The 15,571-nt window shown below is 39.6% G+C and overlaps 1 protein-coding gene across 5 annotated transcripts in view; it reads right to left on the bottom strand.

The window, feature by feature from the left end:
* Window positions 1–14,978, bottom strand: part of SLC7A2 (solute carrier family 7 member 2) — a 72,177-nt gene extending 57,199 nt beyond the window's left edge. The window contains exon 1 of one of the 5 annotated variants that reach the window (XM_057537214.1): window positions 14,773–14,978. The gene's annotated coding sequence lies outside the window, so the exon portion shown is untranslated. Of the gene's footprint in view, window positions 1–12,540; window positions 12,558–14,295; window positions 14,384–14,772 lie in introns of those variants that run through there. The other 4 variants (XM_057537213.1, XM_057537210.1, XM_007174019.3 and 1 more) reach the window with 4 other exon arrangements.
* Window positions 14,979–15,571: the final 593 nt, after the last annotated feature.

Genomic DNA, 15,571 nt, shown 5'->3' with positions numbered 1-15,571 from the left:
CTTTAGTTTTGGATATGGTGGGGGCAAAAAAGAAAGAAAGAAAAAAGGAATAAATATTTGAGACTATTCTCTGGGGAGAAAAAAACAACTGAGAGAGGATTCCACTCATAAGCAAGGCCATTTACCACAGGCTTCGGGATATGAAAATAAAAAGTAATCATTGGGGTCATTCATTGCTCTTGTATTATGTTCTGGGCACTGGATATACATTATTTAATCCTCACAACCACCTCAGCGGAAATGTTGTCCAATCCTCAGTTGACAAAACTGAGGCTCAGAGATGTTAGGGAACTTGCTCAAAATCACAGACCTACATTTGAACCCAAGGTCTGTGTAGCTTCAAAGTCCATGCCCTTTCCTCTATGCCCTTTCCTCTATAACCATTTCAGCGCAAAGAAATGCAGAATTCTAGCTGTTCCCAGGCTCCTGGCAGCCCATCTAAGACCCAGCTGATGATGAAGGGCATCACGCAGAGACCAAAAATATACTAGGCAGACTTCGGAATTTTAAAACCTCATCTGCAATAGAGTCTCACCTTCCAAATTCATGAACCACTATTACCTTAAGATTGAAAGTATAATAGTTATTAAAATATAAGCAATGGGGAAATTTTTAAGGACCAATTAATTAACTAGATAAGTATCATAACTTATGTCTGTATTAAAAATTCTAACATATATTAAAACTCATTTCTTCTAGCTACAAAAATTTTAAACAATTTCATAAAAGAAGGCTTCCTGCAATAAAAAACTGAACGCTTTTACTACTTTTACAAAAACATATACCATTTTCTGAAACACTGTATTCATTTCACAATTTATCTAGTTCATTCCTTATCCATCTCTTGGGTTCTCAAATATCTCGTATTCTCAGTCCTCCCCACATGTCTGAATTCAAAACATATCCCAGAACAAATAAAGTCTTGGGCCCAGTAAATCACATCTTTCATGCTTTCATTTTGCTTAGATTTTATTTCAAATGGCTTCCGATAATATCAGAGACCTTTCTCTTCTATTACCAAAAGTTTTTCTGTGGCCTCATTTTGTGCCTGGAAATAAATTGGTATAATTCAATAGAAGTCAGCATTATTCTCTCAATCCACAGAAGGAATCTGTTTGAAGGGATGAAAAGGGGGAAATGAGCAGAGATATTATATTTTTTAATACATCATTTTAAGTTTTCGTATAGAATTCCCATCTTAACTTTTTTTTTTTTTGGTTGTACCAGGTCTTAGTTGCAGCAGGCGGGCTCCTTAGTTGTGGCATGGGAACTCTTAGTTATGGCATGCATGTGGGATCTATTTCCTTGACCAGGGATCGAACCCGGGCCCCCTGCACTGGGAGCGCAGAGTCTTATCCACTGTGCCACCAGGGAAGTCCCCCATCTTAACTTCTTAAGAGCACAGAACCCGCTACTCCAATTCTTCAGTCCGCTGTTTCAAACTCCTCTTGGGTGTTGCTGTGGGGGTCTGAAGGGTCTGAGCCCTGTTGGAAACCCTCCGAATGTAAGCTTCATGAGGGCAAGAACTTCGTTTGACTGCTTTGTTTACTGGTGTATCCCAAATACCTAGAGGATGCCTGGCACAGAGCAGCCACTCAAATATTTCCTGAATGGATGGATGCTTGGCTGTAGCTGCCATCTTTTTCTTAAATGCTGACCAAGTATGTCCAGTAAAGAGTGACCAGGGTAGGGTGAGGGGCCTGGAAGCCATGTCATGACTTGAAGGCAATTAAAGACAATGCAGGTGTTCAGGTATGATAAGCAGGGATGTAGCTGGGCCCCAGAGAGGGAACCCTGCTCTGAGTCTAGCCAATTAGCTCTGAGGGTTACCGGCCATGTGTCTGGGCAAGTCACTGCACTCTCAGTCTTCCCATCTTGGAAAGAGATGTTACAGAAGTGATATAAGGGTTAAGTGAATAAGAAAAGTGCTGGGCAAAGAGCTTTAGAAAGATAAGTTGCTCATACTTCTACATTTTGCTTCTTTTCACTCTTGGGGTGGGGGAAAGCCTTAGAGAAGAGATGATAGCTTTCTTTAAATATGTGAATGGCAATGTGTAAGAAGACAATGACTCCATATTATACTAGAAGACAAAACTACAAACAAAGGATATAATATAAAAAAGAGTAAGACACTGACCCAATACAATGCAGCACACCCTAATAAAGAGTGTTCCTGTCCATTAGAAGCTGCCTTCCAAGAAAGGTGTTAGATTTCTGTCATTTTAAAGAGAGGACAGGTGATTCAGAATGATTCAGAAATGTGAGGAACCAGGTCTAGTTAAAAGGGTATTAGCTAAATTATCTGCCAGCTCAGATTCTATGATTTAATGATACAACTTCTTTTTTGTGGCTGATAAACTAAGTTTGTCATGATTCTCTGCAGATACAAACCAATAGTCAGAGAATAGGTAGTTAGTTTACACCAAAGTCCATATTGCCAAAAACCGCCCACCCCACTCAACTTCCTCATCTTCCCAAAAAAGTGATAATCATGTAAGTTCACGGTGACTAGAAAATTGTAAAAACCCACAAGGTATGTCCTCATGATACTGATGACTTGGAAAAATGTCAAGGGGTATTACACCATTACATATCCCCTATTCAGATCAAATAAATATTGATTTGATAAACCTTTCTCAAGTTTAAAGGTTCACCTTATGCAACAAGTCTATTTTAGTGTTCGCAACTGTAATTCCTCTGTCTCTCCCCTTCCCCATGTACCCCTGTATGGAATATTTAACTCTGAGTAGCGGGTAATGAAAACCTCTACCAATGTACCTACCTATCACACATAAAACAATCTTCCACAAGACCAGAAAAGAAAAGCTCTATCATTCACCCACATAGCCTAGAAAATCACAATAGTAAATGCTGGGAATATTCCGATCACACACAAACAGGAGATTTTATCTTTCTCATTTCAGCAAAATTTATCAGTCTCCACCGCCTTTATCCTCACTACTGTATGCTTCCAAGACTTAAGGAAGCTGTGATTCATAATTTGAAAAAGTAGAACTGTTTGGAGATGAGGCTTTAGTTGATCATTTTTACAAGAGGACATTTTTGGCTGAATGAAAGGATAATGAAGCTAGCCTAAGAGACAAATATGAACTCTAAGAAGCAGGAAAAGGACATTCTACCAAGATTGAATTTTGCTTCTGCTCAGAGTATCTTTAAGATAATAGGGAAATCTGGAAAACCTGAAAATTGATGGGAGTCAACTCCCATCAATAGCTACTATATGGATATTTCCCAACCTCTTTCTTTCTATGTGTCTTTTTAAGAAGGGAAAATAGATTTGGAATTGCTTCATTTGCCAGTGTGTTCTGACATATTTAAAGAGATCTAGGATACAAATATGGGTTTTCTGGGCTGCAGTCTCATTCCACAACGTGACATTCTCACAATGGCAGGAACTCTGCTTGGTTCTGTATAAATGTTTTATCAGTCACTCTTCCCAACTCCCAGTGTATGTTTTTGGGACACACAGTATTTTTAAAATTGATTGCTCTCTGGTTCACCACAGTTCCCAACCATTCCTTACTATTTTGCACTAACCTGTTTCACTCATTTGTATCACATGCCTGTACCCAGGGAATTGGGACCAAATCAACGGGAGACTCTGTGAGGTAAAGGAAGCCTCATGAATGTGCTCAGCTACTTTGCTCCCAAGCAATCCTGTAAGGGCAGAGCGTGTACTCTTGCAGGGAAGAATCAAGATTATTACGTGTCTTTGATATTTACATGCTCTTTGTGGGTTGAGAGAAGCCCAGGATTTTCCTTTTTGACTTACACTGTTACATAGACGTTTTGGGATTAAGAAATTAAGGACAAAATGCTGATTGTTTTCTTCAGTTATAGATAGTCTCAACATTTTGTTTTTAAATATGAAAATATTATTATTTATGATACTAGTTAGGAAATTTTGACTTTCCTGCAGCTATGTCTGCACATGTACAATCTCCAGCTCACTCTTACATAGTACACACACCTATGAGGAATGGTTAGGCATGGTTTTGCTTAAAATGAAATATATAGGCTTCTTCTGAGCCTAGAATCTCATGATTTATTAAACTAGCAATGCCATATATTATGCCTTTAAAGACATGGAAAATCCAATTCAGAAAATAATTGCAGTAGAAGTTCTGTTGACAAGAATACTAGAGAAAAATTACTTTCTCTGCCTGAAAACATTATTCTACACACATCATTTTTGGGAGGGCAAAAAAATAAAGATTTTTGCATTCTTTTTTCCCCTTTTATTTCACTCAACAGAAATTATACTTAGTTCAATAAAATGAGCACCTTTCTTCCAATTCTTGAAAACAGTCTGAATTCTGATTCATGCATACAAAATTAGAAGTGAAATTATATAGCTCCACTTTACTGATTTCTCTGGTCTAATATGTAATGAATTAAAATTGTATGTGATGAAGTAAAGCCCCATTCCTAAAACAAAAGACTCTTGAACTTTCAATTACCATTGGTACCAACTACTACAGCTGCTACCTGCACTCCTCACTAGTCAAGTTACCACCACTTCGGTAATACCATCCTGCCCACCTTAGGCCACCATCACGTACACATTTCCCACCACACACAAGCATCGACCAACAACTATGAACAGGCCGGTGATGGTGAATCAATAGAAAGTCAAATATTGGATTGCAACTCTACTAAATCCTTTTAAAATTGGGATTAGCAAAATGATGTGGGTTCTTGAAACTTTAAGGCTTAAAACCCTTATAAAAATTAATTTACTACCAGTTCTAGTAGTTCAATGAGATAAATAGTGCCTTATGCTTTCAAAGTCACTGGAACAATTTTTTGCAAGCAGCGCATGGAACATACCCAGCATTAGCAATGCAGTAAGAATAGAAAAATACTTTAATTCAGCAGAATAACTTTTAAAATGATAATGCTAGGCTGTTTGTCCTTCACATTTCTTTCTTACTCTGTAGCAAAAAAGATCAGAATAATGTAAATATGCTATTCATTATTCAGAAAGTTCATATGATCCATTTCAGTGAGATAAAATGCACTATCAACAGAAATTTTATGCAAAGTCTGTTCTTTTTTTGTTTGGTTCACTGAACTAAGTGCAAACCATCTGTTAGCTATGATAATCAGAAAAAGTAAAAATTCAAACAGCTTTTTTTTGAAAGATAGCACACCACCACTCCAAACAGAACTAGTTTAAAAGCACCACTTACGAGGTATAAATCCTAATGACTTTAGATGGCTTAGAATCCATATGTAAAGTCTTTTTATTTTTAGGTTAAGATTACATTTTTCCATTTTGGGGCTAAAATATGCTATTTAATAAAAACTGTTCACATCACAAGCTTGTTGCTATTACTAAAATGTCTTATTCAAATATGTTAATTTCCAAGAAATTTTAAAATTAAAAACTTTCAAGTTAAAATTGTATTTTGATCCCCACTTATAAAATTCCTACCACCTAAGTAGTGTATTATAGTGATTATGATTTGCTTTTACAAAAACGGAATGGCCTGATATAAATCAGCACTTTTGCTAAGTCAAAAAGCTTGAAGTCAAGTCTTCACTCTGCTCCTAGCTGTCTTGACCTCAGATGAGTTACAACTCTTAAGATCTCACTTTCTTAACTATTAAAAGAGAGCTCTAAAATGTCATTCTCAGGAGCTTACTTCCCTTCCAAACCTGCCTAGCACCATGCTTGGTACATACTTAGAGCCAAGAACTCAGTAACTGTCCATGACCACGGGGGTTGGAGGCGAAAGCTTCCAAACTTCAGAAATTGCCCACAAGACAGCTTTCGGTATATTGTTAAGTTTAGAGAATGGAATACAAAACCTGCTATCACAACAGTGTCTCACCATTTTTACAATGGTAGAACCAAATTTCCAGGCTGCAGTGCCTTATTCATGTACTATCATCTAATGAAAAAATGATTTTGTTTTAAAGGTGGAATTCTAAGTTTCAGGAGAGTTTACAACAGGCACGTTTTCAAAGCTCTAGTACTACAAATTTTATCAACACCCGCTATTGTTTCTCCATGGCCTGTAAATGCACTTTGTGCTATTTTCTTGATGAATACTGCACACACATCCTACTCCACCTGCACAACCACTATGTCACAAATGTAATGCACGTAAAAGAGGGCCTTTTTGCAACAAAACCTTACAGATCTTAACAAAGCAAGTTTGGCAATGGATAAGAATTTCAGTAGAGAAACCAACTTAAAAATTCTTCACTCTGCTTTGCTATTATTCATTAGGCATGTTATTAAACGAACATGACAAGTAAAAGGAAAAGCTTTCAGTTAGTTATTTTATACTTTGAAAACTGACAAGGCTCTGCGGTGATGCTTACGTCTTTATTATGACCTCTTTAGTTCTATTAAACTATAAGTTTATTACATTTCAGAGGTTTCTACAAGAAGATCCATGCCAGACTGACATTGAGCTGTAAGGTTGGATTTCTAATGTCACTCGAAAGGTATTCCAATTTTAGATAAGGAAAGAGAGCATGGATTATTCTTATCCATTCTTTCTTTTTCTTCCCATTTGTGTATATATTATACATACTCAATGATCTCAGCTTAACTTAGAATCAAATTTATTTCCTGGTCCATAGGTAGACATAGACATCTGTGAATCTCAGAATTTGGAGGAAAGAATTCTGAGAATTTTGGAGGAATTTGATGCTGGTGACAATTAAAGTCCAAAGTATCCCTTCAAGGCCAGGGAACTGCTTCCACCACGGCACAAATGGGAATGGTCATCACTGCGTTACTGTCCAAGCTCTTTAACTCGGAGCATCTCACTGCCCCACCGACCTCTGAGCCCGTTCTCAGCCCCTCCTCAGAGGCCACAAGCAATGTTATATCAACAAGGGGAAAGGACGTATGACCGGGAAGGCCCCATCCTGCCCCAAAGTGTTCTCTCCTAAGACAGTTTTCCCACGGGTTGAAATGTCTTCTGAATTGCAGGGTTCTTTCTTATTCTGGGTTCCAGAAACCCTAGGTGTCCACTGGTTGGAATTCAGGGATTCTTGAACTCCCATGGGGTAGGGGCATTTTACATGCATATGTGTGGTTCTTCTTTCTTCTACTGAAGTATAGACATTATTAGAATCAAAAGAACTTGACATCTTTGATATTTTGGATATCAAAGAATTCTAAGTACTATAGTACTTATACCAAAGAACTGTAAGTGCCATTAGTTCAAATACAGTTGATCAAAACTGTATGAAGCTTGTCATGAAGCCTTTCATTAGAAAAGACATATGTCAATGTAATCTTTTCTTTTTCAACCTGAATCTCTTTAGTTCTCCCACCTGATTCACTTGTCCAGTCTTTTAGGAGGTACACAGCTACATTTCAGGGACGGCTTAAACAGCATGGACCTCATGTTGTAAACATTAATATGATTCTACGAAAAAGAATATGACCTTGAATTTCTCCTCCAAATATGTCTATGTAAATTCATAGTATAGGTTAAAAAGCCAAAGAGAGGAAACTATTCACTCTGAACACCATGAAGCTCCATAGAGACTAAAGTGGGAGCCCCACCGGCCTCTCTCCTTCACCTCTTCAGACACATGCTCACACGGCACGGAGCTGGTGCTCAATACTTACTCCAAATGCTGAGACGCACTAAAAACTCAGCAGTGCCCTTTAATTTCAAAGGGATGAAAAAACTGAACTCTCAGTAAGTTTTACACTTGGATGAAGGTTGTTAGTCCTTCTGTCAACTCCTTCCTGAAAGTCCAGATCACTGCAAAACGTCAAAAACTAAAAGCTGAAACAGCAATCTCACTTTGCCTGATTAATCATAGTCAATTTGACTTCGTTTTCTAGCATGCGCTGCCTTGGAACAAAGGTAAATTCCTAATGTCGCCCAAACACTCTAGAATGTTAATAAGCCCTCAGGATGGAGTGTCAAAGCTCACCCCAGGCTCCTTCTAAGTCTCACGAAAATATCTCCCAAACAATTGCTCAGATTACAGCAGAATTAAATAAACCACTTAAATCTTTGTGTTGGATTGAAATACAAGTATAAAATTGTGTTCTTTAATATGCTAATTAAAGCACATAAAAAAATCTATACAGAGTAGCCTAAATTTTTTTGGACATAGGCTTTTCCCAGAGGAATTCATGTCCAAGTTGATACAAACTATAAGGAAGTTTTCATTTGGATTTTTATCAGGACAAGCACCTAAGCAAATTGCAAATATCCTGTGGACTATGAACCCCATTGAAAAATAATAAGTATCCTTTGCTTCAAGATACCAGGAATGTTATGGAAGTGAATATAAAGGAATTTTAGGAGGAAAAAAAAATCACTGTCTAAAGAAAGCTGTCCTTCTGAACGAAAGGAAAATTTCATTCAGTACAGATGTTCTCTACTTGAAGGAAAAACACAAAGGAGACATTTGTGGAAATTTTATTTACTAATTTATTTAGGGGAAATTTTAAATTTTATTTATTCATATATCATTTTAAAATCATAATACAGTGAATATCCACCCACCACCCAACCCAAGAATCTAAAATGGGTAATATTTATTGGCCATACATGAGCCAATAATGGCATGACAAAGTGTACTGCAAACAAAGAATTATGATTAAAGGAATTCTGAGCATCTGAGGTCCATTAAACAAACACCCTATGAAGTGATTTTTACCTAGTAGAAATGGATTCACCCCAGGATTCCTTTAAATAAAGATTTGCCTATTACACTGAGAATGTAAATCAATTGCCTGTTCCCCCCACACACACACCACCTCTTGGGAACAATTATCAGATTTTTTTTTTAAAGGTACATTCACAAGAGCCTGAAACCTGGAAGGTTAAGCAGTGATACCCAGTTCCATGTCTTCATTAAAAACCCTCCTTGTACAATAGAAGAGCTATGTTGAAGATGGCAGTAAATATATTTTTGGTTATATAATTTCTTTTAGAACATTTTTTTCTTCTTCTAGGTCAATGGTAGGAACTGAACTGAATGGTTTTCCTTCTAACAAAAGAACTCTTCCCTCTCTAACAAGTAATAGAAAAGTATCTCTTCAGCAACCAGCATTTTTTATCAGTCCTTTGTCCATTCTAAACTGAAAGCCAAGACTGGAACCAACACTAAACTGTAGCTGGGACTGCTTTCCTGGATTTCAGAGGGACTCCTGCAGGAAAAGCAAAAGTGGGAGGGATGGCTGAAGACCTCTTACGATTTTTATATTCCTGACCAGGCCCCTTATGGGTTTTAAACTCACTAAGTTTGTATAAATGCACTAAACTTAACCAATGTAACACTCAACTGTCAGAGTGAGAAGTTAAGATAATCTCATGTTCTTAATTTGACTGCACTTTTGGAATGACTTTATTCTTCAAATTTTCCACCTAAAATATGATCTCCTAATGTGTTTTAACTTTCCTCCAAGACCTTTCAGAATAGTTTGAATTCTCAGTTAAACATCATAATTTTCTTGAGTGTCAGGGTAATAAATGACAGACAGTTCTGTCAAATGATTAATAAGTATTATTGCCCCCTCCCAAATGCAAATTTTTGTGAATAAATGCTCAGCCAGAACTCAAGTCTAAGTGACCCAAGTTTCACCAAAGAGCAAATGGAGGAAGAGTGATAGTGGTTTTAACAGCAATAATAGTAACTGTAATGGTGATGACAATAGTACCTTAAATTGATGGAGCATTTAGTCTATGTCAGGAACACAACACACATTATAAAAAAGAGAAGTTTAGAACAGACTGTTACCTCTCCTCCTGATACCTTCAGCTTTGTGTATGGCTCAATCAAATGGCAGCTTTATCATTCCCTTCCTGCTGTGTGTGTACTTGTTAACTCCTTCACTGGTGGTCAAAGCCCACAGAGACCAAGTCATTGATTTATTCTTCGCTTCTCTACAGACTCTCGATCTGGGCTGTATATATTTATAACACATATTCATCCAAAATGGATTAGCTAACCTCTGATCATGGAAAACTCCAAATGGATCATCTCCTAGGATATTCTTAGAATCAAAGTCATATCTCCTATTCCAAGGGAATCCCAATGTATCAAAACAGTATTCAGTAATTTGTTTGCACATACAATTGCTAAAAACTATGATTTCGCATGCTAGTTTCACAAAAATCAAATCCAGCTGTTTCCACCAAATGGATGCATTTTTTTTTTTTTTTTTAAGAAACCAGCAGGATGAATGGGGGCTGGTGAGGGAGATAATCCAAAGGATACACATACTTTGGAAAAATACAATTTGCATGTGATACAGAGATGACTTCCCACCCCACCACTCAAATATATTGCAAATTCTAGAGATTTTAGTGTAATTTTTTTAAACTAGAAATTGAATTGCATTCTGAAAAATCTTCCCCGAGTTCACATTGAGGAAGGAAACAAATAAGGCTGAACATGCAAAGAGAACCAATTTTTTCCTTATGGTTCAATATATAATAACTGTTAATTCCGCTAGTGACTATCATCATTATCATCATTTACCAGATGACAGCTGGATATCCAGAGCCAAGTGAAGAAAAGACCCTAACCCATCAACTTTTATCTTCTAACTATAAGTTACCAACTCAGATAACATCTTTCTGCCCACAAAGGAGTAGAATGAATAAAAAGTGAGCTTGAAGGTTTATGTTAAACTTGACTTTTTGAAAAGACAAGCATCTGTTTTTAAATGGAAAGATCCATTAAAATCAAAAAAAAGATGGGCAACAGTGGAAGTATAAAATGAGAGCATCTTAATGACAGTATCGTCCAGCATCCCTGGCGACATCAAGCTCTATCCACGGTGAGCACTAGGTCTCCACTGGAAGGAAGTGGGCTTTGATGGCATAAACAGCATTGTATTAGGTATGACTGTATGAAGACTTAAAAGCCTTGATGAAACCAGAGTGGGCGAAGGAAAGAAAAGAATTTTCCCCACAACTGTGGGAAAAACTAGCAAGAATCAACAAGGAACATAAAAATTCTTTGTTGTGTATTGTTTGTAAAATATTCCAAAAATGAATATAACATAGTCAGGGCTTTTTTTTTTTTTTGAAACTCCTAGAAGAAAGGTTATGAAATGTTCTTATCTCATCCACCTCACTGCCGAATCCCGCATGATACAAGTTCTGAACAGAGGCGCTAGTTAGTATGCAGCACTAGAATAGGTGTGAACGTATGGGTTTTATTTTTGTATTTTTTATTTTATTTTTGTAGTGGGATAAGGAGAAGGCATAAAATTAAATACATGACATTTGCAGTACTAAGTCATCACATAGGACACCCCAGCTGATGTTTCAATCTTGGATGTAAGAAACTTCAAGATTTTCAACAAACCATTCATGTTCGTACACACCCAGAAAAACCGAGAACCACAGACTTTTCTGAGGAGAGATATTGTAAGTAAAAGTCTAAATATGAACAGAAGAGATGTGACCCACATATTCAAATCCAGACTTTTAAACAAAAACCACATTAACTCAAATCTTAAGTCAACACTAATTGTACTTACCAATGAGTAGGTTAACAATGGCAGCAGAGGCCATTCTCAGAAACATTTAAGGTTTAAAAGAGTCCACAAGCACTTGAAAAATAATAGCATACTGCTTGTTTCCACAGATTAATATATAACAGTTATTTTTACTAAATTGGACAAAAAAAATTAATAGGTAAATCATGCCCTGATTATCTGAACTCAGCTAGTTAGAGCTTGATCAACTAGAGTCTGGTGGAAATGAACCCCCAGTTGTTGCTTTGGTTTTGTCCATAGCACCTACAACATTTCCACAGACACCACTTCTTAGAAAATAGCCAGAAATGCAATGAAAGGAAAATATAAGAGTCAGGACAAATTTGTTACTACCAGTAAAACAAAAATGCCAAAGCACACGTGCTTTTGACAATGGAACAGAAAGTAACATCATCTTCATATTTCTGAGAATGTGTTCCTTGTTTGCTTCCCGGTGTAGAGAGTACTAAAGTCATCTGTTTATAGGTGTTGTTACTTTACATAAAATTACAACAAAATAAATAACTACTCTTAAAATCCATCAATGGAGGGTTTCCGGAATATAAAAATAACTGTAGAATCTCTCCAAAATTGGAGCTGCACACTACTTTTCGATGTCTAATGCTGAGTACAGAGTAGGGACTCAGTACTTTCCAATGAAGGAATATACCTTTGAAGACAGACATAACACCCTTTTTTAAAGTATTAAAATCAGTGGCATTCACTCAACAATAAGGAGCACATGTTATGTGCCAGACATTGTGTTAGGCTGTAGAATGAAAAGCTATTAAAACAGAAAACAATGAAAAGAACAATATCATTATTTTTTTTCTTATCCAGGCTATATTTACATGGTTTTGAATATTCAGATAAAGGTGTAGGACTAAGTTAACCACTTAAGTCCTCAAAATCATTTAGACAAGAGGTATCATGTAACTGAAATCTTAGTTAACTGAGTTTTTCAGTATTCAGTTGGGTGCCAAAACATCCAAATGGGCACGTTACTAAGTATGTGAATATTCAGAAATATACTCAACTGAAAATGTTGCTTTTGTTCTAAATGTCTGACATGCAGTAAGTAGTCTACAAGAAGCCAGTCCATGAAATCAGTGGGTTCATATCCTGTTTGGGGAAATAATAAAACAAATAGCAACCTACCGGTATCTTCAAGGTTCTGTTTTGAAAGTTGGTCACTGAAGGGCATCAGAATAAAACCAGCAGATGGCTCTGAACACTTAAAAAATACATACATGTATAGAGAGATAGATATGGATATATGGAGCAGTGAGCAAATATAACAAAACAGAAGGGAAGACAGAAACTAAGCTAAATAGAGAAGTCACAAAGGAAGACTACGAGGGAGAGTCCATTTGAAAAAGTAGGGCCAAAAAACAGAAGGAATGGCCACAGACAAGGGCTCCAGGTCTGGCCAGAAGAGCCAGGAGAACCCATGATAAATTACGCAAGGCAGCCTGAGAAGAGAACAAGGTGGACCACCTAGAAAGGAGACTAGGCACCTCCACTCTGAGAAGGTGAGCAGGTTTGCAGTAGAAAGCAAGAAACATGAACTTTAAAATCCTTCAGACACATATGTCCCAATAACAAAAACACATGAGCGTACAAGACGAAAAACTCCAGAGTATTTTCAGACTTTTAAAACTCCAACAGGTACCATGTCTTCCCTTCCAGCCTCTAAATCCAGGGATAATGATTAGAGACTTTGGAATCAAAAGGGCTTTAGTAACAGGTTAAGCTAAACGAGGCCAAGGATTCTGCAAATTGAATCCTTGCAGATACCATGCAGAGTTTTACTCTGGTCTCCAAGGCCACGTTACACCCAAAAAGACTAAGGTAAATGACATTCCCCTAATCAAGGCACAGTGCAGAAACCAAATGAGGGGCAATGGAGGAAACTTGAAAACTCCTAATAAATAATGTGGCTTCCAGAGTCATCCAGAGTAGCTAACTAGCAACTTTTCAAGGAGAAATAAAAATGCATATGTTCTATTTCACTAAAAAATCATTCCATGTCCAGCTTTAGTGCGATTAAAAGAAAAAAGGATTTAATATTACAAAAAGGAAAAAGCAACCATAAACATATAATTAGCATATTTTTACCCTGTACATCTTCTAGAAGAAGATCACAAGCACAAATGTTTGCAATTTCCTGAGGAAATAATTACTATTAATGCTGAGGGGGAAGAGAAGTGACAGAAGTTCTAAAGACTGCCTAGGGCAAGAATAAAAAAGCATCAAGTCAGAGGCCACAGACACATTAACCTCGTATCTCAAGTCCCCGCCGGGATTCAGATAGCTCTGCTTGAATAAAATCCGACGATATCCCCTAGTTAAAAGGATGAGTGTTTCTGTAGAAACGACTAGATAAATCTTATCACCAGTCGTAAACGCTTTTTTAGGCAGTTCTGCATACATATTTGAGAGTTGGAATATTTGAACATTTTTACTCCTGAAATCTGGGTACTGTTTGCACTTCAAAAGACTTATATAACTCTGTGAGTGGATTTCTTTTCAATATCTTTAAGATACAATCTCTGAAAATGTTAGTCCTTGGATTGGATATACGCATACCCAGAAGTTGCAAAGCTCTCCGGAGGAACGGGTACTGTGGGGTTGACCGGCAGAGCTCCTAAACGTCAAGAATGGTATTTGGAGTTCAAGGTTGAAGGCGGCATGAAATAGGCTTGAAAGAGTATAGCCCATCTCAAAAGGGTTTAAAACTGCACCTTTACTTAAGAAATACCCCAAACAGACAGCACGACGGGCCCTTTTACCTGTCCTACCAGTGCCGGTCAGGTCAGGGTGTGGAAAGACTTCCAGAGCTCCGAGCGGTGTCCTATATGTAACCCAAGAGCCTCAAGAGAGCGGCAGGCGACTTCGGGGACCCGCCAGTGCGCAGGGCGGGGGCGGAGGCCCGGCCGGTCCTCCCGCACGAGGGTGCCCAGGGCCCCTCGGCACCAGGGCGGCCAAAGGGACCCGCGGCGTCGCCGTGCCAGGCCGCCTACCGGCCCCCGCGACCCGCACGGCGGCCGCGGATCCCGACGCCCTGGGCGCCGCACGGGGCGAGGCGAAGCCCGGAGCGCGGCCCCGGGACTCACCGTCTCCGAGGGGCCGGAGCACGGCCTCCGGGCAGCTGCGCGCAGCTGGACGCGGCCCCGGGCGCCTCCGCCCCAGCCCTTCCCCTCCGGCTCGGCGCCCAGGCCGCCCCTCGCCTGCGACCCCTCCGCGCCGCCCGACCCTCGGCAACTTACTGCGGCAGCGCGAGGGCCGCGACGAGGGGCCGGGAGTGGGCGAGCGGCTGGAGAGTGTCGCGGCCCGCGGCTCGGGGAGGCTGCTGGAGCGGCCGCCGCCTCGCTGGTCCGCGCCGAGACGAGCGCCGAGGCCGCCGCGCTGCAGAAGACGGGCTGGGCAGGTGGGCGCCGCTTGTGTAGCCGCGCCGGGGGCGGGGCCTGGCCGGGGGGCACCGCCTCCCCCGCCCCACTTCCTCCCCCCACCAGCCCCCGCGCTCGCCGACCCCCCACCCGAGCCCGCCTCCCGCGCCGACAGTCCAGGCCACGCTGGCCAGCCCTCGGGGTAGGAGGGTCGGGCTGCAGCACCGCGGAGTCTGTCTACGGCCCGGTGCCCTTGGCCGTGCGCTCGGCTGGGGCTAGGCCCGTGGGCGCCGGCGGGCGGGGGAGGCCGAGCTCTGCCGGGCGGCGAATTCTTGCTTTCCCTGGAGGTCCCAGCCTCAGGGGCATCTCCGAGGCTGCTTCTAAGTAGAGTTCCTCTAAGTGGGAGTTCTGCCCCCGATTTATTTTTTATTCTGAGAAGAATTTGCAAGTAAGAAAGTAATGATAATAAAATATGTCAAGGACCGTAATAAATAGAACCCAGATGGGCGTGCTTTGTCAAATAGTACTACTTCACCAGTAAAAACCGTAAACCGTTTATTACAATGTTTAGTTGCTAGTTTGAAAATCCCGGTAATGTGAATAGGTAGTCCTGATGATTTAGGGGTGGGCTTATAAGAAAGTGACATTTGCTGTTTCTGAGAGAGTAGTAAGAGTTACA

The sequence above is a fragment of the Balaenoptera acutorostrata genome, chromosome 21 (assembly GCF_949987535.1).
Source record: "Balaenoptera acutorostrata chromosome 21, mBalAcu1.1, whole genome shotgun sequence".
Classification (NCBI taxonomy): Eukaryota; Metazoa; Chordata; class Mammalia; order Artiodactyla; family Balaenopteridae; genus Balaenoptera; species Balaenoptera acutorostrata.
This window is presented reverse-complemented; position numbering and strand designations above follow the sequence as displayed.